The 24,258-nt window shown below is 34.5% G+C and overlaps 1 pseudogene; it reads left to right on the top strand.

The window, feature by feature from the left end:
* Positions 1-22,772: 22,772 nt before the first annotated feature.
* Positions 22,773-23,866, top strand: LOC120154978 (annotated as a pseudogene).
* Positions 23,867-24,258: the final 392 nt, after the last annotated feature.

The following is a 24,258-nucleotide window of genomic DNA, read 5'->3' as shown; positions in this document are numbered from 1 at the left end:
TGCCGATATAAAAGTTTTTCGACCCTCTACGTGTATACATAAAATCAAGACCAAAGAAAGTGCTAAGCTGACGTGAGAAGCATAACAAGGATTAAAACTGCCAATGATGGAAGTAATTAAAAAGGAAAATCAAAAACTCCTTGATGTTGACATTATTTACCCAATTTCGGATAGTAATTGGGTAACTCATGTCAATGTAGTTCCAAAGAAAACCAGAGCCACGGTAATTAAGAACTCAGAAGGTGAGTTAGTTCCGACTAGAGTTCAAAATAGATGGTAAGTCTGCATCGATTATAGGAAGTTGAACTTTTCAACTCAAAAAATCCATTGTCCTCTTCCATATATTGATCAAATGATCGAACATTTAACCGGTAAAAGTCATTATTGTTATCTTGATGGATTTTAAGGTTTCTTCCAAATCCCGATGGTGCCCAAAGATCAAGAAAAGATGACTTTTAAATGCCCATTCGGAACATTCACTTACCAGCTGATGCCCTTCAGATATGTAATGCGTTGACCACCTTTCAACGATGTATATTGAGTATCTCTTCGGATTACGTTGAGAAAGTCATTGAGGTATTTATGGATGATTTCATAGTATATGGTAACTCTTTCGACAATTTCCTTTCTAATTTAACTAATGTATTGAAGCGATGCTTAGAATACAACCTCGTTTTAATTTACAAAAAGTGTCATTTTATGGTTGATAAGGGGTTGATTCTAGGTCATATCATTTCCTAGGATGTAATTGTGGTTGATAAATCCAAAACGGATATTATACAATCACTCCCTTACCCCCACAACGATAAGGGAAGTTTGATCTTTTCTTGGCCATGAAGGATTTTACCGTAGATTCATTAAAGATTTTTCAAAGATAGCGAGACCATTATGCAATTTGCTTCAAAAATATAAAGTCTTTGACTTTAATCCGGAGTGCAAGGAGTCGTTTAATATTTTAAAGGATAAACATATATCAGTTTGGATTGTACAACCACCAAATTGGGACTACCCCTTTGAGTTTACGTGTGACACCTCAGATATAAGTGTGGGCATCATTCTTTGTCAAAAGATTGAAAAAGTGCCACATGTCATAGCCTATGCATATTGGACTTAAATCGTATTTGTAAAGCCCCAATTTTTGGGTTAGTAGTTTTAAGTAAAAACTGAGTGAGCTTAAATGGATTAAGGAAACCATTAAGAGTTTTGGGTCAATGCATAATTATTTTGGTTGGGCTTGAGTCCAATAGGACTAAAAATGGGTGTTTTTAAAGTGTACACTAAATGAAGAGGATAAAGAGTGTAACTAACCCCAAAATTTATTCAAAGTTGGTCAATTAAGAAGGGTGATATAACTGGGCAGAACTCTCTTATTCCTCTTTTTCATCCACTTTGTCTTCTTCCCTTCTTCATTCCAAGCTCCTTTTCTTCTTCCTCTTCACAATTTGGATTAAAGGTGAAAACTTTGAGAGCCTAATTCATTGTTTAAGAAATCCAAGGTAGGACTTGAAGAGTTCTTTCTCCAAGCTTTCATTCAACTACTATTTGGCTATAAATGGCCATGGAAAAACCACAATGGAGGTTTAAGAGAGGTTATATAATTTTGGGTTCCTTAGCATCCTCATTTCGTTTCTAGGAGTTATGAGGTATGTTACAACCTTATTGAACCTTTTGATGAGTTTATAACTTGTTTTCCTTGATTTTTCTAGTGAGAGAAGTAGGAGAAAGCTTAAGGGTTCAAGGCAAAGTAAATAAGATTATTGGGTGAGCTTGGAGTTATTCTTGCAATTCCTAGGTGAAATGTAACACATTTCTAACTTTCTCGTACTACTTGTAGATCAAAATGTTAAGCTTTGATGCATGTTGTGTGTATAAGCCTTTGTGTGCACTTGGATGGGGGCTTAAGGCATGAAAGGGGTTTTGTTGTGTATATTAAAGATATGAAGTGATAGGATAACTCCAAAATGTTCATATTGTCCCTAGAAACAAGTATATGAAAGTTGGTGACTCCTATAGGTATGTCCGGACGAACTTGTAATTTTTCCAGAAATGATCGATCCCTTACCAAAAAGGATCGATCCCTCGACCGAAATGATTGATCCTAAACTCTATTTTGTGCAAAGGATCAATCTCTTTCCAAAAGGATCAATCCCTCGGGGAAATGGATCGATCCCTCACAGAATGGATCGATCCCTTCGTTGTTTCGCCCGATGAAAAAAGATAGAATTTCATTCAGCAGAGGTCTAAAGTCTTATGAAATATTATCTTAGTCTCATCATGTTTTAATGAGTTCAGTTTGGTCCATTAATTGATGTACCCAATTACTTACCTAAATCTAAAAACTAATGATAATGATCAATCTCGACTATTAACACTATGAAATAAAGTGACATAAAACTAGTCTTGTTTAATACTCAAGGAAACGAAAGAGGACACTCGACTAACTTAACAACGTGAGTGTTTATATGTATAAAACATCCGGATATATCAAATATTGTGATGGGGTACTTTAAATGTTAGTTGGATGTTGTGTCGATGCTACGTTACCCAAACACATCCCGAGTACTCTAGAGTAGTAGGCTAGATAGGTAAGTGATGATGCTTTGTGGCCCAGACTTGACTCGAGTGTTAAGGAGACACTGATGTTGTGTGACCTAGTTATTTATTATGTGTTGTAAGTAAAGAGGGGTATAAGTTCTATGATGTTGTGTGACCCCGAACTACACCATGATGCATATTATTTTCTTGGGTATTGTCTTTGCTCATAACTATTTTGTATCATGCTTATACGTTGGATGCATGTAGTATAGCTTAGTTATTTTTGTGGCAGTGAGTTTGTGAGCTCAGCATATGGAATGTGTTTCCATACACAGGTCAGTAGGTTTCAATTGAAGAGTTCTTTGCTAGACTTGGATTTCAGACTCAACTTCTCCAGAGTACGTCTGGAGTGTTTTGGAAGGCATATACTGTCATAGACCCTTATTTAAATTTTCAATTATAACTCATTATTTCGATTACTAATATTTTTAGAGATTTATGCCAGGAGCTCCCCCATATTAAACACTTATATTTTGTATTAAATTTTATGGATGGTGGTGCATTCATGAAATGTTTTCAAGAAAAAAATGGTTAGCCACTCACGTGGTTCTGTGTGGCATCGTAATTCAATGACCTTTCAAGTAGAATTTTATTAGAATGTTACATTTAATGGTATCAGATCGTTAGGTTTAATTGTTCTTAGGACCCACGGGTTAGAGTTATTAAGCATCTATTAAGTACATGCCTTTAGAGTGTCAAGTGTAGTTTTAAGTCTGGAAACAGCGATGCTAACATCTTTCTTCTTCTTGAAATCATAAGTTATGGTTGAGAATCCCACCCACAGTCAGGAGGGCCGTGAGAAGAGTTAGGCCTCATTATTTGGGAATACTGGAGATGAGTTTTCTCCCTAAGAGAACATGTGTATCCTGGAGGAAGCGGGCATAGATGAGGTGAAATTCTTCCTTAACCTCTCACATGCATTGAGGTATATAGTTACGGCTATCCCTAGAGCACCCACTGCATCTGCACACCTCGCTCCACTTTCTGTAGCCCCTCAAGAGTCCCCCGTTGAGAGACTCCACTACTACAAGACCATCGACTTATTCGGATCGGATGAGGATGATCCTATGGAAACTAACCAGTGGCTCCGTGAGACCTTTTGTACCCTGTTACAGCTACATCTTACCACTAAGGGTAATCTCGAGTGCATCACCGCTCTAAAGGGCAAAACTTTTGATTTGTGGGATATGATAGAGATGGTGCTAAAGCCCAATTGTCTGATGATGGAGCGTTTTCTGCCTGAGTTCAGAGGAAAGTACATAGGCAAGACCCACGCTAATGACCTGAGAGATTTGTTTATTCATCTATTTCAGGGAGATCTCTCTATCTACAGGTATGACATAAGTTTTTGCGCCTAAGGTGCTATGCACCCGAGCTGATGTCTACTGAGGAGTACCGCTGGTGTCTACTGAGGAGCACTACTGAAGGAAGTTTAGAGAGGGACTTCATATTGATATTCTCACGTATTCGGCGACCGACCCACCGAGGGTATTTCCTGAGATGACCCGCCAGGCTAAGACGATTAAGTGAGTTCTGAATAGGAGAGCCAGTTTGATGAGAGATTCTATGAGACAAAGTCACCAAGCACCTGAAAATACCATACCATCACAAACGTCGACCAAGAAGACCAGAGATTCCCGTGAATCATGGAGACCATCCTCATCTCAGTCCTAGAGGTCAAGACAAGCGTCCAACCATGGACAGGGATCTAGGGTTATATGAGGCCTTTGAATTTAGCATCAGTGGTGAGTATCGGAGGATCAAACATGACAATGAAACCACCAACATGTAGACTTTATGGTAGGAGGCAATCAAGAGAGTGCCATAGGATTTCGCGAGCTTGCTACGGGTGCAAGTTTCTTGAGTCCCTTATCAGAGACTGCCTCGTGGGTGGGAGCATCATATCAACCACTCAGAGGTTGACCCAGTCTACGCAGAAGGGTTAAGTATCTCATCAAGAAGAAGGTAGTACCACTTCTAGAAAGCAGAGTAGAGGTACAACCAGATCGGTAGCAGAGCCTGAGTCTAAAGTTACTTCCTACCAATATGCTATCAGGGCTCAGAAAGACTGTGAGTCAGCCAACATCATCTCAGCTATCTTTACAGTTTTTGGTATGCCAATTACTGTATTTATAGATCCCGAGCCAACCCACTTTTATATTTTTATTACCTTATATATGAGAAGGATATCCCAGTTGAAGACTTATAGGTTAAGGTTCGTGTATCAAGTTCTTTGGGGTTAGATGTGTTGGTGGATAAAGTCCACCGTAAATATTTCGTAGAGATTCAAGATCAAACTTCCCATGCTAACTTGATGGATTTATCGTTTCGCGAGTTTGACATAATCCTTGGGATGGATTGACTAACTGAGCATGATGCGAGTATGAGGTGTCGAGCTAGGTAACTGAAACTGCGTAAGTTGGAAGGCACCAAGGTTTTTATGGAAAGCTAGGACATTAATTTACCTCAAAATTCATTTCGACCTTGGAGGCCCATAAGTTGATAAGCTCAAGTTGTGAGGTATTCCTAGCTTGCATCGTTGACATTTGAATTTGTATTTCGATTATGGAGGATATCCGCACGATGAGAGACTTTCTAGACGTTTTCTTAGAAGAGTTGCAGGGTTTACCACCTGACAGAGAACTTGAATTTGGCATTGAGGTGATACCAGGTTTAGCTCCAGTGTCCATCGCTCCCTATCGCATGGCGCCGATGGAGTTGAAGGAACTTAAGACCCAGATTCAAGAACTCCTAGAGTGAGGGTTCATTCAGCCGAGCGTATCATCGTGGGGATCATCGATGTTATTTGTAAAAGAAGTACGACTTAATGAGGTTGTGTATTGACTATCTCCATTTAAACAAGTTAATCGTGAAGAATCATTGTATGCTTTCATGGATTGACGACCTGTTTGACCATCTCAGAGGAGCTAGAGTGTTCTCAAAAATTGATTTAAGGTCAAGATACTACCAGTTGAAAGTAAAGAATGATCAAATAGTAAAGAATGTGTTTCAGATATGTTATAGACACTATAAGTTCTTAGTGATATCGTTCAGCCTCACCAATGCCCCTACAATATTCATGGATTTGATAAATAAAATCTTCATTGACGACATCTTGGTGTATTCTCATTCTGAGGAGGAACATGACTACCACCTCTGCATCGTTATGCAGACCTTCAGAGAGCATCAATTATATGCCAAATTCAGTAAATGTGAGTTTTGGCTAGTAGATGTATTTTTTTTGTCATGTAGTTGTTTTTGAGGGTATTCGAGTGGACCCACAAAAGATCTGAGTCGTAGTTGAGTGGGTACCGCCGAAGAATATAAATGAAGCGTGAAGCTTTCTGGGACTTGCTGGTTACTATTATCGTTTCATGAAGGGGTTCCCTATGATTGCCGCTCTGATGATAAAGTTGCTGTAAAGGGAAGTGTCTTTCATTTGGGACGAAAAGTGTTAGTATAGTTTCAAAAAGTTAAAAGAGATTTTGACTCAAGCCCTAGTGCTAACCCAACCAAAACCAGATAAGGACTACACTATGTTTAGTGATGTTTCACTGAACAGATTATAATGTGTATTGATGGAAGAAGGTAAAATGGTTGCGTATGCATCCCGACAACTCAATCCATATGAGAGTAAATAACATACTCATGATTTGGAATTAGTCGAGGTGGTCTTCGCTTTGATGATTTGGAGGTACTATCTATTCAGATAGAAATGCTACATCTTCACTGACCACAGTAGTTTAAAGTATCTTCTCTCCTAAAAAAAGCTAAATTTGTGGCAACGACAGTGGAAAATTGCTTAAGGATTATGACTACGTGATCAACTACCATCCGGGTAAAGCAAATGCAATAGCCAACGCTTTGAGCAGGAAGATTGTATCCGATCTTTGAGTTATGCTTACACGCCAGAGTTTGACCATCAATGGAGGACTACTAACAGAGTTTCGAATAAAACCCAAGTTAGTTAAGGAAGTCAGAGAACTTCAGAGGACTGACACTCAATTATTGAGCAAGGTTGAGAAAGCGTGTTAATGTAAGACAGGAATGTGTTGTACTATCAAGGATGGTTGTTTGTTCCATCAGTCAGTGAGTTGCGAACCAAGATTCTGGGTAAGGTGCATTGTAGTCCATTTTCTATTCACCCGGGAGGAAACAAGATGTATTAGGACCTTCGACAGTTATACTGGTGGCCAAGCATGAAAAAGGAAATATATGAGTTTGTGTTCAGATGCTTAGTATGTCAACAAGTGAAGAATAAACATTATGTTCCATCAGGGTTACTCCAGCCCATCAAGATTCCGTAGTGGAAGTGGGATAGGGTAACCATGGATTTCCTGACGGGATTTCCTATGACACGAAGGAAGCACGATACCATTTGTTGGTTGAACTTGAACATCAAGCCTATTGGGTGGTTAAATAATGTAATATGGAGATGGAAACGATTAGCGAAGCACAAAAGCTACATATTCAAGAATTCAAGGAAATGTAATGAAATATTTACGATAGCGCTCAAAATTTTAAGGAGAAAACAAAAAAATTTCATGATCGCAAAATTTCTTTTAAATCTTTTGCTATTGGTCAAAAAATTTTATTGTTTAATTCTAAACTTAAACTTTCTGTAGGTAAGCTTAGATCGAAGTGGCTCAGACCATACACGGTAGGTCAAATATTTCCTCATGGTGCAATTGAGATTGAAGACGATACCAGAGCTCGATTTAAAGTTAACGGCCAAATATTGAAATCATATTATGAAAAGTATTCGATTGGTTTGGTCAAAGAAATTACTTTTGAAGAACCCAAGATTTAATAAAGAAGGTCGTCGAGCTAACGACGTTAAAAATATTGTTTAATGGGAGACAACCCATTTTTCAATTTTTATTCGTTTGTTTCAATTTTTAATTTTTGTTTCTTAATTTTATTTCATGTTTCACACATTTTTAATTCTTGATTTTAATTTTTGAAGGGACCCCGTTGTTCCTAATCAAGTCTGGATGAAGTGAAACATTTATTTTTAATTTTATGTGCACTATTTCATTAATGATGCAAGATAGCAAACCATCACTTTCTTTCACCGTTCTCTAGCTCCACCATTATCGTTCGCCAGTCCGATCCAAAGTACAACCATCGTTCGTTATTTTCTCTTTATCTATCTTCTTTTAACAATGGTGGGAACAAGAAACCAAAGTGGAAACCCCTCTCACATGTCGGTCATCCTTGGTGACGGTTGCTGTCGTTTCATAGCACCACCTATTGTCGAAATACCAAGAGGGTTCGACTCATTGCTACATCCACCACCTGCCCCCGCGTTCGCTGCTCGTTATGGAGGACGATGTGCTTAAAACCCGCATACACGTCCACCTTCTCTCGAGCCCGATCATGTTCCACCACTATCTCCACATTCGGTGGCCTATCATCAGTCGATTTCTTTGTGCAACTGCACGGTTCTGATGGTCCATACAGACCACAGTATAATCGCCCATCATCATCACCGAACTTTACATTCTACTCCATGTCGTCAAGGTCTTTTTATCGCTCCATGCCAGATGCCGTATCTTTATTTTTTGCTTATACGATAGCACTTGAACAATCCGAGGTAAATTTGAACCTACGATATTGAACCATTACTAATGTGTAATCTTGTTTTTGGCTATTTCGAGGACTTTAGAAGCAGATTTTCATCCGGAGTACCTCCATCGCCCTCTCCACAATCATTCGGACAGCCGCACGCTTCACCATCTTTTGCCGCAAGTTCAAGAGAATGCCCCATGCATGAAGATAATGCGTATGAATACGCGCATTATTCTGAACGCCATCCCGATTGAGGATGTTCTTTGAGGCTATTTAGACCTTGATGATGAAGATATTTTGTGGTTTAATAGCATTCAACACCGCAGTTTACAAATTTATTATCGATCATACTCTTGAATCGTTACACTTACGTAAGTCGGTTATGCATTATTTTGATGTTATTGGTTGGCTATCATATCTTGAGATTAGACGTAGCATGTTTTATGAATTAGTGTGTGAATTTTATGCTACGTTTACATTTTTACCTCATCGTGTTGTGACCCATTAATCTCCCGACGTTATATCTTTCTGTTTGCTTGGATAACACTTTTCAATGACTTTGAATGATTTTAATTTTTCCATGGGCTTCATGATGGATGTCACTGAACAAGATTATTTAACGGCTTTATGTGAGATGTCACAGAACTTTGATACAGACACAGATTACGAGGCTCTCACAGGACTATGAAAGGATGGCATATTCACGATCCTGTTTTACGTTATATTCACTGGTTTTTAGCATACAACTATTTCAGATGTAATGATACTACATCGTCTTTGAGTAAGGTTGAGTTATTCTTTTTATGGTGTATGAAAACCAGAATAAAGCTAAACTTAGGCTTTTGTTTTGCACGCGCTTTTGAGCAAGTAGTGCGATTCGATTGCCCATTGATTCTCGATCCTTATATTACCAATCTTGCATCTATATTATTTCCATTGACTTTGATTATTCACATTTCAATTATGTTTTTGTGATGGATCCATTAGATACTCGATGCTTGAACTCGATGGGACTTCTCGCACGGTACTCCCGATGTACCACATATCGTTCCTACATGCACCATTATCCCGTGCAATGAGCTTGCATTTCTCTGGAGTGACACACCTAATGAAGCACCAGAAGAACATCCTCAATCGAACATGCACAATTAAATTCATGAAGCACATGGCCAACTAGATTCCATCAATACAAACCTCACTGAGATTCTCTCATACCTTTGATGGGATCATCATGACGCAGATGTGGTCGCGACTGACATTGATTAGGGAGTATTTCTGTTCCCACTCTTGTGCATTAATTTACATTTTGGGACAAAATGACTTAAGTGAAGGGGCAGAAAATGCGTCAAATTTTTACCTTGCTTACTTAATTGGTTGAAATTAAGTTTTTCTTGAATTGATTTCTTGGAATTCTTTGGTTGCCTATCTTATTTTCTCATGATTTTTCTTGATTATTCTTGTGAATTTTGATCTCGTTTTTGTTAGAATTTAGGAAGCATGATAGCAATTGGCAAGATTAATTGGTTTTTCTTTAAAATCATGCATTTGTTGGTTGAATCAATAACATGACTTAGTGCACTTAAATCTTTCATGTGAGTTTTGAGCCTATGAGCATACGTTTACTTTCTTGCTCTTTGTTTGATTTGAGTGTGCCGACTAATTATTTACATTCTATAACTTGTAGCATAAAGCATGTCAATACTACAGATTGAATGTTGTTCTTTGGTATGATAGAGGCATTAGGATTAATCACTTTCTCTCCTAAAAAAAATGGCCTACCCTTTATGCTTATTTCACCCCTTAGTTAGCCTTTATTAAGCCATATCCTTTTTTTTGTTCACCATATTTTTAAACTCGATCCTATTTTATTTTGTTTTTCCTTTTTTACCCTTTTTCAGGAAAAAGTTGAGATTGCTTAAAAAACGAAAAACAAATAGTTCAAAATAGTGTAGAATTGAACGAAACAGTAAAAAAGTTACACTGTTCAAATAGTAAAAAGTGCAGTTTGGTTCGAACTGTGTAGAAATTTAGTACAGAAAAATTTGAGCAGTGCAGTTTTGATTCGAATAAGTAAAAAATACATGTAGAAAAAAGATTGTAACAGAGAAAACACAGAAACATTCAGGAAAAAGAGAAAAAGAAAAGAAGAAGAAGAAAAAAGAGAGTGAATAAAGCTTGATTGTTCGATTTCTTGTTTCCCTTTCTTTGATTTTTATCTTCTTTTGAATAAATCTCTGATATGATCTTTTTTTTTTTGTCTTAAATTTTTCACCCGATTTTTGGTCTTTATCCTACCTAAACCTTAGCCATGTTACAACCCTTTTCAAAGACCTCTTGACTTTTGCATCATGTTCATAATTAGTAGTAGAGATTAGATTTAGTTACAGACTTATGGTAATGCTTTGATTAGTTTGGCTTGAGTGATTCTTTTACCAGAAAAACTTGAGCAGAATGAGTGAACCACATTGAGGTACTAAGTCTTGTTTCTTGGAGATTAATGAATAATTGGAATGTCATGTTTTGCTACTACTTACTTTTAATTATGTCTTTCGTTTGATTGCTCTTAAATCTTGTCAATTGCTATGATTTTGATTTACTTGGAGGTCATGAGAATTTTGTGAAATTGAGATGGAGGCTTGATAATTTTAATTCATTGATTGAGAAATGCTTGAGGACAAGCATTGAATAAGTGAGGGGAAATTTGATGAGTGCTTAATTTCATCATTATTTTGTTACTAATTACTCCTTGATTTGTCGATTTATGTTACTAAGTTGGGTGTTTTCTCTTATTTTATATAGAGGACGTTGGATTCCATAAACTATGCTAAAAATGATAAAATTCTCCAATTTTTATTTTTCTAGAATCAAGGTTGGATCAGTGGGATATGAATCCGCTGATGTAGCATCTTGTCAACATCTTCTAGAAGGTATTGTTAGCATTTTCATGCAAGAAGAAGACTCAGTCGTAAATTAAGATGTGAATTTAGGATTTAATCTTTATTTTTGGGAATTATTTCAAGAAATTAAAGGAATTATCTTTTTCAATTTATTAGGAATTATCTTTTGTAATTTTTGGGATTTATCTTTGCATTTATTAGGAAATATATGCAAGGATTTTTAAGGTTTTTAAGGACAATAAATACTTCATTGGGGTAAACCTCAAATCATCATTCACATCTCGAATTCTCTTGTTTTTCTTTGCTCTTGTTTTTATAAAAGTTTTTACTTTTCTTTTTTACTTTCAAGTTTTTATTTTATTTTTTTTAAAATGCTTAGTTTTTCATAGCCAAAGGCTGAAGCGATGACTTAATTCCTATCGCAAGAATTAAAAAGCACCTAATACCCTTCGGGTTACATTCTCAGTTTTTTTGGAATCAAGGATCTGTAATCGACCATCCTTTTATAATCAAAATGCTTTCTAATCAAAAAGCACTCGTTGGCTTGTTTGTTGTTTCGAATAACAGTTGGGAGGAAGGATCATCTTGTAGGACATTTGACTTCCTGGTAACATACTTAGCGGCGGTCCGCTATTGGGAACTGAGATCAGATTTAATTCTCAGCAATTCACTATCCGAGTTGGGTTTTTCTAAAGCTTTAAAATATAATGGCGCTAATAAAGATTGTCGCGATTAGTCCACAAAAGGACTTACGATCAAAGATTGTTTTGGATTGTCGTTTCAATTGAGAGAAAAACAAGTTATAGATGTTGGGCCTATAGACTGTAACCAACTTGAATCTGAAGTTAAAAATCTATTTCGATGATCGACAAAATTTGAGGCTGGTTTTTATAATTAGAATTTTTATTTAACTCTATTTTTTTCAATTTCACTTACTTTATTTTCAATCAAGCTAAACCCCCTTTTTTATTTCCTTTGTAGATCACGCCTAGCATAAAAGCAAGAATCAATTCATTAGCAATTCCATATTCCCTGCGAATCGACCTTTACTATCTATAATATTCTTATTTAATTTTATTTTGAGATTAAGGCATATTTTATTTGTCAGTTAAAATGATGCGTTGCCAATAATGATTCTAAAGGAAATCCATTCAATTAGTGCAGTCAGTATTAAGAAGTAAATGTCTGTGAAATATTACAGCCCGAATGTTTGGCAAGTATTGCAATGTTGGAATCGTATTGGTTTGACTTAACTCAAAGTAAAATAATTCGATATAAATCCAGAATAATACAAATTATCATTTTACCATTATTGGGTTAAATTATGAAGATTTCTTTAGTAAAGCGAAATGTCAAAAATACCCCTAAATGCCTGAGTAATGAAATCACTCCTGTTATAGTTGAATATTAAATTATTCTGATGTAAAGGTTCCTAAAAACCTTCCTGATGCACCTAAATCCTAAAGGGCTCTGAAGTATCAATTCTAAATGACTGATTAGATCAATTAGTAATCAATCCTTTTAGTAGGACCCCATCCCTGAAATTAGATCAATTTACATAGGTTTCATGTTTTCCATTCTAATAACTACCAAGTGCCTCCGAAAAATAGTTGGACCCTATAGTGTGTTCTTTGTATGCTATATTTATATATTTTAACTTGTTTTGAAAGCATGATTATGTTTACTTGTTTTCCCGAGTTTTGATTTTACTGATATGAAATTTCTGATTGTTTGGTACTTATTCTCGGGATTACTATTATAGTAAAAATGTCTGATTTATGATTTCCTGATTTTACCGGTGCTATATAAAATTGTTTATTAGTGTATTGTCTGGGTAGGTGTCTAGAGACTCTGAGATTCATCTAGTTGCTAAATCTTTTTTGTTCTGATCATTTTATAGATGTGGTTCTAGGGAACTGCATTTGGTGTAGGGTTGGAGGGTAACTTTGTGTTTTAAATAAAAACCCAATCTCTATTTTCTGTTTTTTTATATATAATATATTTGTCTCCCGATCTTTGATATTACTGGTTACTATTAAAATGATTTATAGTGGGGTATTGATTGGGTATGATTTTGAAGTCTATGAGGTTCTACTAGCTGGTAAATCCTTTTTGTTCTGATCATTCATATTGGACTCTTATATCCTAGGGGTCTAGGTTAAGTCCTTATGGATGCATGTTCTAGGGAATTTCATATAGAGTGTTTGGGTAGAGGATACTAAAGTGATTTTAAAAATGTTTCCTGGAATAAACTACTATTGTTTTTAAACTATATGCACACTATTTTTGTTTTATGGGAACACACTAAACATCCATTTTTAATCTATTGAACCTGGTCCTCTGAATGTTTCCTCCTAACTGTAAGCTTCTTGTTTTTTACCTTAAAAATATCAGTGGAACCTCAGCTCATCACAAAAACATGTAGATGCCCAAAACAATAAGAAAATTTTATGTTTGCTATTTATCTGTATGTCATTCATCATCAACTGGTAGTTTTGTATCACTAAGCTTCCTAAAGCTCACTCTGTTACTTAACATTTCAGGTTAAAGAAATTGATCTATTGTAGCTATCGACATTAGTAATGGAAGTTCCTTCGACGTTACTTGCAGAGTACGGTACTAGTATAATTAAGGGCATGTGGGTCATAGTCTGTTTTCACATCAGACTATGATATATGTTTTGATATTCTATATTATTGAATTATGTTTTGTCGTTAGAATGATTCTTGAACTTTTATTCTATTTATAAATTATTTATGCTTTGAAATGGTTTAAGAAATTTTTGAATTTTTCCCAATTTTTATGGTAGGTTGCTCCGGTGGCCTAATTTGAGACTTTAGATCGGGTCAGGTCACCTTCATCGGTCTGAGGGGGTTACAGTCTTAACCAATTTGAAAGAGATGTTTAAAATTTATCTTGAGCATGCCGAAAAATTCTACAGCGTTTGTCGCGTATTGTAATGTACCACTAAAGCGACCTACCAAAAACGCTACAAACAAATTTGTCTTTATAATGTAAATGGGAGAAACAATGAGGGATTTTCCAAGCAATTTAACCTTTCTAAAAAACACACAAGGTTGGAATGTAATTTAACCATTCAAAACTAAAACTAAATTAAAACTAACCTGCAATCTGCACTTGTGAAAAGGAAAAGGAAAAGGAAAAGGAAGAAGACGATCGACAAGTTCCTTGTAGAGGAATTTACACGCGACAACGCTTGGGGATTAATAATGATTCGCGGTCGTGATGGTTACCGATGGTTGGAGACGGGCGTGCGACAGTTACGGTTGATTTTTCGAAGGTCAACAGAAGTAAAAACAATGGAAACAGTGTGGGTAGACTTCGATTCTGCTGCTCCTTCGCGAAGACGAACTAGACGACGACGATCTAGTCAATAGAGAACTGGGTGAAAGTAGCATTGGATTTGTTGTACACTATTTTCCGGTGAGTTTCTTGCTCCGGTGATGAAGCTACTATGGCCACTCGCAATCCTTAAATAATTAAAAAAAATCTAATTCTAACAAATTGAATCACTTAAATTATTTATTACATTTTAATAAAATTATAATAAAATTATAATTCTATTAAAAGTAAAAATTAAAATTTTATTAATGATTAATTTTTATTAAATCCTTATATTTTGTAATATTTGTATAATAAAGACAAATTTACTTGTGATACGCTTTGATATATCGTTTTAATGGTACATGACAAACGCTGTAGACTTTTCCTATATATTGAAATATTTGTATGATGTATTAAATAAATATGCATGATTATAGGAATAATTATTTGATTACATTAATTTTTTTATTAGTTTGTAGTGGTTAAATAAGAGACTTATATAGTAAAAAATCTCCTCTCAATTATCATAAAATTGAATAGGCTTCCTACTTTTAATCAAACAAATTTTATTATGTTTTCTAGTTAATTTGAGTTAGATAAAATTCTGATCAAACTCCACCTCGTAAGATCACAAGTCGCTTTAGATTTGACAAACCTTGTCATAACACAATTATAAGATATAAAATACTAACATCATCGAATACAACGCAACATAATTATAAGATATAAAATACTAACACCACCTAATACAACACAACACAATTATAAGATATAAAATACTAACACCACCTAATACAATACAATATGTACGATTACATAACATCAATTGTAATCGGAGATTTAAACTGCCTTGTGTTAATTGCCATTACAGACATAACATGCACTGTTATAATAATTATAGATATCGCGTTCAAGCATTAACGGTTTTGGACTTCTTCACTAGCACTATATAACAGTGGGCACTAGTGCGGTTGCTGTCCGCTATATAAATCCCTGATTGTAATTACTAGAATTTATCTTCGTGGCCGCCACCATTTCCGGCAGCACCGGGGCAGCTTCTGCTAGATTGAACCTGGTTCAAAGCTTCCATTGAGGCCCTTGTAGTTTCCTCTATCAAGACCATTGTTTCCTCGTCAATGTTGAATCATTTTCAATCGCTGCTTCAATGACGAAGTTCACCAAGTCATCAACCAAATTCGCCTTTGTCCTACACTCTGAAATCAATCTCTTCAGCTCTTTCAGTGAACTTTCCACATATACCAGCCTTTCTCCGATACCTGTATCCTTCTCTCGCAGTCTTGCCAAGTCAGCTTTTATGGCCTTAAGCATGTCCTGTATTGAACAGTAGGATATATATGAATAAATAAAGTTATATTAGTTAAAAGCAATCAAACTTTCACAAGGCTCAACTCGAAACGTTCTTTGGTTTCGAATTATCAAATTTTATGTACATACATAATTGATTTAAGTGATTAAGAGATTATTATTATCTCTTGAGGTCCCGATTTGAGCACCATGTATGTTGATTATCAAGGTTGTTATGTGAGTCTTCTAACTATTAAAAGTTACATAATGGTCATTCAATTATTCATATGTTCCAAACTCATCGTATTTCATTGAGAAGTTGACAGTCATCTAAGCCAGACATTAATCTGCTGACTGGGGTATGATAAAATTATATTTTAGTGATGTATAATGGCAACATCGCTTTTTCAAGCATTGACTTGACGGCATAATGTTTCAAGTAATGTAAAAAGAGAATCGATCCATAAAATACATCTCAAACAGTTCTTGAATCAAATTTCATCATATCCCAATAGATTAACACCCAATTTAGACGGTCGTCTTTTTCTAACATAAAATTATGAATTTAAAACACATAAATACTCAAATGATCATTTTGTAATTTTTAATAATTGAGAAACTCAATTCCAAAACCATTGGACAAAATCAAACAATATAAGAAAACAGTAATTCTAAATTTAGCATAGAATAATCCTAGTAGTAACATAGACGAAAGAAAGAAACAATGAATTGTTGTCACTGGGATCAGAACAGTAAGCAAAGGTGAATAAGGAATTACTAACAAGATTATAAGATAAAAAATTGCAAAATCTCACCATCTAATCTAACACAGTATTAAAGAGGCAGAGCGAAAAAGGAAGAGATCGAGAAAGATGAAGTTGTAGCGAGAGGGAAAAGGGAACGAACGCTTGTGTGAAGAAGCAATTTATAAACTTTCTGGGAAGAAAGTTGGTGGGCCCAGGCATGGAAAGTGACGGACATAAAAATATTTTTGAGGAGTGGTACATATGTATTAATAATAGAAAAAATTATATGAGTAGATATAAATAAAATTTTAAGGTGGGTAGTGGGGAATCTATAAAAAAATTATAAGTTAGGCTAATATAAATATAATAAATTTATCTAAAAAACATATATATTTTTATTAGTTGCCATTAAAAAATAACAATAATATTAATATGCCATTTTTTAATTATTTTTTAGTCGTGACATGATATTATTTTATGATAATATATCACTATCATCACTATATTTGTTTTAAAAAAAACGAGAGATTAAAGCATAACCAAAATATCACCACTATATTTTTATATTAGATTCAACTTAAATTATAGATCTAATTAATCATATTCAATAAATAACACATTTATATGTAAATGAAATATTTTTAATTTGTGTTATATAAATTTTTTGAACTCATAATTAAAAAAAGTATTTAAATATAATACCATATAAAAAATATCTAATCTTAATTAATAAACCTTAATAATCAATATTAACATAATGAAATTTAACATTAGTGTATAAGTGAATTCATTAGATATAGAGATAATATAAAAAAGTTAAGGAATACTCATTTTAGCTTTTAACTCATATTGTCAATAAATATAACCTAAACACTCAAATATGCCTATATAAACTATTGTCATTAGACTCTTCAACTCATGAAACTAATATATATAAAATTACATTTTTGGTCCTTATAGTTTTATTTTAAATTTTTTTAAAATATTTTTTTTCAAATATGCTTTTGGAAATCCGATGTGGCAAGATAATCCTATAAGACACGCCCCTTGAAATGTGTCTTCTCATGTCGTGCCATGTCAACATTTTCCTAGAAAGCAGGGGACGTGCCTTTGATCCCTTTGTCAGAAAAGGTACTAGATTGATAAATTTGAGGAGAGAATATTTATGGGCTTATTATATGTTTGTGCTTTAGTATTTTGTCCTGTTACGATTTAATTCTTTTATCATTTAGGTTCATTTTAGTTTTACTCTGATTTAAATCGTTTAAGTAATACACTTTGTTTATTTTTTAATGTCTTATTATTATGTTATACACGTAAATATATTTGCTTAATATTCCGTAATCCCTGTATGTTTATATATTGATTATCCCTATATATTATATTCACATGAATTAGTCTTGTATCAACATATTGTAGATCTCTCATGTTTGATTAAATATTTTAGTAGCTAATTTCAATACTTTCAAAAGACATCTATCATAGAATGGGCATAAAAAGCACAAATTTAAAGACATAGTGCGATTGATATTCGAACGATATGTGAACTTGAAATTGATCAAATTTATTTTTATAATAATAATAATTAATTCATTCTTTTATTTCAGTTTAATGGCAGTGTATGTTTCTTAAAACGATATGTCATGTTGTTTTGTAAAATTACCAATAACTTTTGTATGATTCGCAATCTTTAACAATAATGAGAAGGAAATATTCTTTTATGGATGAGAAATAAATAGGATAGATTTCCCGATTGAGTATTGCGAATCTCGAGATTTCTTTTCAAAATAAAGAATTTTCCCTAATAATCAATTCTGAATAAATTATTTATTGTTCAATCAATAGTGCATAATTTAATTTTTATTTGAATTTATAATTTCCACCATTTACAACAATGTATAAGCGATTAGGTACCATACTTGGGCGCTGTGAGGGTGTTAATCATTCCCCACACGTAATCGGCTCCTGGATCCTAAAAAATTAATTTTTGGTAAACGCATACCAACTTTTGTCTTTTAAATGGTTTTTTTTTAATTGTTTAAAAGATGTTTTTAGGTGTTCGACCTACATAACCTAAAGGCCGATGGCGACTCCAATTCAAACTAATTCAAAATCCCCATTTTTTGCAATAAAGTCATAATTGCTTTTAAAAGTAAAAAATTAAAAATGGTTATGACAGCTTGGCAACTCTGCTAGGTACTGTTTTTTAGAGAGTCAGGCCATAATCGCTTATACGTTGTCATGGTGGTGGAAATTATGGATTCGAGTCCATAATTAGTATATGATCTTTTTGTTGAAAATTAGTTAATTTATTATTCACTGTTTTATAAATAGTTGTGCTGATGTTTGATTTCACGATCGCAATTTCGTTGGATTTTACCTTCCGAAAGTACTTTTTTCTTTGTTTTGTTTTTCTCAAAGGTTTGTGAGTTACTCCTCACACACTTCACATGCATTAGCATGACATACGCTTTGTACCCAAGCTTCATCCCAATTAAGTGGGGTTGAACGCTTTACTCTCGAAAGAATTTATTCTTCGTATGAGTTTTAGCAAATAGCCCTTGGGGTACACATACCTTATACCTTCGTAGGAATTTATTCCTCGTATGGGTATAAGGAAGTGAATCTCCTCGAATTAAACTCTATCCATTTAAACCTATAATGGGTGAGGATTGAGGGCTTGGTAGCCCAAGAGGGCACCAACAACAAAGACAATTCAAGTATCTTTTCCCGTTAGAGCCGAAACTATGCATATAGTGAACCATAAAACGGTCACCTTAGGTAGAGCTATACAAAACCTATGTCCGTTAGTAGGAACCTAAATAAGTGTACACGAAGGAGGAACAAATCTATACCTTTACATTTTTCTTTAAATTCATAGAATAGATTTCTTTTAAAAGCTATGAATTAGATACCATGCGGTTAGGATAAATTTCTTGAAAATAAATCATTTTGTGTAGAAAGCATGTCCGAGTAGGAATGCTATTTAATAAAAGCATGTTTGGGTAGATACCATGATGGGGTAGGTGTTATATTTATCTTTAAATAGCATCTTTTAACTCTATTGATTATCTTGCATGTACTAACTCGTTTCTTTTCTTTTTTGTGTCATTTTCACGTTTTTGCATTGCATTTCATCGACATGACATAATGCAAAACTATTGATCCGCAAGGGGATATTTAAGTGAAAATTTTCACAAGGAGAGGTAAAAGTTTCAATCAAACAGTCGCGTACACATGCATGCACCGGGGGCTAAAGGAAGTTCAGAGAGTACAAGAAGGAAACTTGCTCGAAGATCTTACAACAGTCGAGACTGAAAAGATGATCCATTGATCCGAGGAATAATCCAGTAGTTAAGTTTTATCTACAATCGTTTCATCGCTAATCACCATGGAGTGATGCATGATTTTAGCACCGCATGGGGTATTAACTGAGTCATGTTACAGAGCGTTTTTTGGGGCATAATTTTGAAGGACAACTCATAGATGAAGCATCAACCCTTTTTAAACTTAACGTCTAGGTGAAATGATGTCTGTAAAATGGACTATTTGTGATGTGAAGACTTTTATCTCATATGAAAATTATTCTATGATATTCATCGTTGTGATCAACACTTTTTGCATCTGCATTTGTATATTTACATTCTGCATTTCAGCATTTTCACATGCATCATTAATGAAAATGTGGGGACTAATTCGTGGAGGATTTGATGGCAGTTGTACTAATCACATGACATGATGGAAGCAAAATTTGAGAAACTAAAAAAAGAACTGGAAAATAATTTGCAAACGATGCAAACGTATTACGAAGTTCAGGACATTCCACTGAGAGTTATGGGGCATTGAAGTGAAAGGTCTAGAATTTGATTGATTCAAGAGGGATATACATTTGAAGAATTATGGGGCATTATGATGCTAATCAAGAAAATATCTTTCATCTACCATGAAGCTTTTTTGCACTTGCATTAAGAGCATTGTTTTGTTTGAACTTGTTTTTGTTTTGTCTTTAATATTTGCTTAAATATATTTAAATCTCTTGATAATTGAACTTAAGCTACCTTCTAAGGCTATGAACAATAAAGCAAGTTTTAATCTTGTAGTTATTTGAATATAGAATGAATTACAAATTCTTTTAGTTCTTTAAGAATTATAGATTTTTAACATATGTCAAGATTAGACCTTTTTTATACAATCTAAAACCAAAAATAAAACCTCTTGATTTTTTACCTAGAGTAATTCATGGGCACTTCCAAAAGACCAAATTTTGACATTACCTCTCTTTGAGACTTTGAAATATTGTCTTTATCTTTTTCGAGACACAAAAAGTCATACCCTTACCATTCGTTGAGCCAATAAAGTCACACCATCTTCTTAGACGCAAAATTGACATTTTTCTACCAATAAAACTTGAAGGCGTTAAGTGCAAGATGCCCATTTGTTCGTGACCCTTCCAGCCAAAGGAAACAAGATAGAGCATCTCGAATCAATTTTCTGAAGATGAGCATGAACAATTGGGATATGCTGGAAGCAAAAAAAATTTAATTAATTCAAAATAATTCTATCATGCATAATTACATTTTTTCATGTGAATAAGATTAATCCTGAAAATATATCCCCTGAGGATACCTCTTCTGCAAGGACTTCTGTGTATGAAATTATGAATGACTTTCTTTCATTACCCCTTTGCAAATTGAGAAAATATATATCCCTTGTTATCCCCATTTGAGCCTGAATTGTTTTTTCCTCCGATTCAACCCAAACCAAGGATCTCCCTCCACACTAGAGGGAAAAGGTAAAGGAAATATGCTCGCATGAGTGAAGACCATCAATTCATGTAGTTTTGAAGTAAAGTGCGAAATAATAAGGAATCTCAAATTAGATCAAATGCAAAGTGTGAAGATCAAATCAATGAGAGAAAAAAATGAAATGAATGGGGAATGGGGAATGGATATCCAAAATTTTTAATGTGGTATATAACCACACACTTAAACGACACCGTTTTAGGTGCTAGGGTTCCAAGCATTCGATGCTTGGTTTATTAGCGTGGGGAGTGTCCCTATTTTGTAATACTAGTCATTAATAGAATCTTTTGTTCAAGATAAGTGACTCAATAAGCCTCAAGATTGATCAAGTACAATCGTTTCAAAGTTCCCATTCACCAGAAGATCATGGAACATCAAGAGAAAATAAAAGACATTGCAAGCATATTCAAATCGAGCAAGACCAGATTAAAGACAACATAACGGATTGATCCTTAGTTTGATAACCCTTAAACATTTGTTTGGGTCTATTTATCCCTTTCTTTCATAACCGTGAGCTCTGACCTACATTATGTGCCTTAAAAGTCTCTTCTAATCATACATGGATTTCTAAACGGAAGAGACTATCTTAAGATTTCATCCCACCCATCAGGATTAATCATTTATTTACAAAAGGTTTTCAAAATCTTTAATGCACGATAGAGAAAAAATGAAAAAGGGGGTTTAAGACGTAAAATTTTGAATAACGTCTTGAAACAAAATGAGGATTTGAGTTGAAAACCTAAAAAGGCAGCTCGAATATGAAGATCTGCAGTTGTTGTATAGGAGGCGATCTCACAAATCACTTGATAAGACACGGAACAACCCGAATGTGCTCATGTGAGCTGAGAACCGGAGAACACTTCCAGTAGATTAGAATAGAAGCTACTCCATGATATCAGTGAACATCAAAAAAACGAGAATGACAGATCTAGATCAAGGACAACAACCCAAGACACCAAAATTTTCCAAGCTTAACCCTACCTCAAAGTTAGCATTAATCTTGGCAATTGTCAAATAACTATAATTTTTTTGAAGGATCAAAGTGTAATTAATTCTTTTATATCCAAATAACTTTTGTATTATGAATTGTCTCAATTATGAAACCTAGAAAAGGGTAATATTTTTTCAAAATTTCTGATTAAACATTTTTCAAAAATCTTTTAATTGATCATTTTCAAATTTTGAAAATAAAAGAAGAAAAATATTTTCAAATAAGACAATCTCTCTAGAGTAGATCTTGGTAGTTGACACATGTCTCTCAAACATAAAACTCATACTTAGAATTAGTACCGGAGTAAGAAATGATAAGTGTTGGAACATTTTTGAAAGCCAATATCACCCAAAAATGATAAATGTCGGGGCATTTTTGAAGGCCCATATCATCTAGAAATGATAAGTGATGGGGCATTTTTAAAGGTATATATCATCCAGAAACGATAAATGTTAGGGCATTTTTTAAGACCCATATCTTCCAGGAAAGCAAGATCATTGCATTTAGTTGACATTTATTTTTAATAAGACAGAAAGGTGTGAAGAATGAAAATGGTGAAGAAGAGACAGCGGAGCTCAATATAGATGATTGTTTTGTCTATCATCACAACATACAGTTGCATTATTTTGGTGATTTCCCATGCATTAATGTTTGCAAGCCGAAACATCCCACTTATATTCCCACTGGACATTTCTTTTTGTTGCCCTTGCAACGCTATACAAAAGCTCTAACCACCATGCAAAGAACTTCACTGGTTGAAAAATCTAAGCTGAAGCTATAGTAAATGATGAATGAGTTGTTGAATGTTTTACAAACCAGTAACTATAGCGCAAAACCAATGTTGTGATCATGTGGTGTTTCCATAAATTCTAATTTCACCCAAGATGAAGGTTGTCTTCAATAACCACCAAGGTTAAAAGGGAGTAATGGAGAAGATTTCTTTCCACAGAATGGGCGGTGGAATTTTAACAGTAAGAAACTAGTGGAGCCAACAAATATTGAATGATGGGTTGTTGTTAACTTCTCAGCGCGATGTGATACAAATAGCCTTGTTCAAGATCTGATTAGAGGTGGAGACATGAAAGGAATTAGGATATACCCTCCCTTTGATGTGTTTTAAGAGTCAAATCAGAACAAACGCTGCTCTTCTATTGTTAGAGTGGATAAAATGTTTAGGGACATCCGATCTAAACTTCTTGGAGCTCACAGTTACTCCTTTGTCTTTTACCTGATAAGAAAAATTCTGGTCTCTATGAATCTTATTGAGTTTGGCATAGTCACACAATTGTATGGCTCCAACTAGGGTCAATGATCAGTACCTTACGAATTTGCTTATAAAAATCAACGCAAAGCTTGGAGGATTGAATTCAATGTTAGCAATTGAGAAATCACATTCAATTCCATTTGTTTCTAAGGTCCAACCGTTATCTTTGGCGTTGATATGTCTCATGGCTCTCCTAGGCAGTCTGAAATTCCATCAATTACTACGGTGGTCAACTCTAGGCAGTGGCCTTTGATTTCCACTACAGGGAAGTAACACATACACAACCTCTAAAGCTTGAAATGATGGATTCAATTGTCAAAGCAATAATAAAAGCTTTATTGGGTTTATAAACAAGTTCAGGTAAAGAAAGCCAAATTCATCAGTGGCAAAATTTGCTGTGGTAAGAAGAAATTGACATGAGTCAAGAATTGTAAGGATGCACACTAGTGCAAACAAAGAGTGTAGACAACCGAATCAGGGATAGAATGAAGACTGCTCATGTAACCATTCCCATCACATATCAAAAAACATGTATAAACATACTCGTCACATGAATTTGCATATTTGCATCATACATTCATCATCGCATTGCAATAAAAAAGGCTTTTCCCTTCTCATAAGAATGCTTTTGTAATTTCTTTTGAGAAACTAATTTCATATTTCTCAAGATTATTCATCTAAGAACATCCATCTAGTCTTTCTTAAGAATGTTTTCCCTAAAATCCTTATTTCATTTTTCTGA

This window comes from Hibiscus syriacus, unplaced genomic scaffold (assembly GCF_006381635.1).
Source record: "Hibiscus syriacus cultivar Baekdansim isolate YM2019G1 unplaced genomic scaffold, ASM638163v2 tig00111156_pilon, whole genome shotgun sequence".
In the NCBI taxonomy this organism is placed as follows: Eukaryota; Viridiplantae; Streptophyta; class Magnoliopsida; order Malvales; family Malvaceae; genus Hibiscus; species Hibiscus syriacus.
Note: the sequence above shows the minus strand (reverse complement) of the source record. Positions and strands in the feature narration are given on the sequence as shown.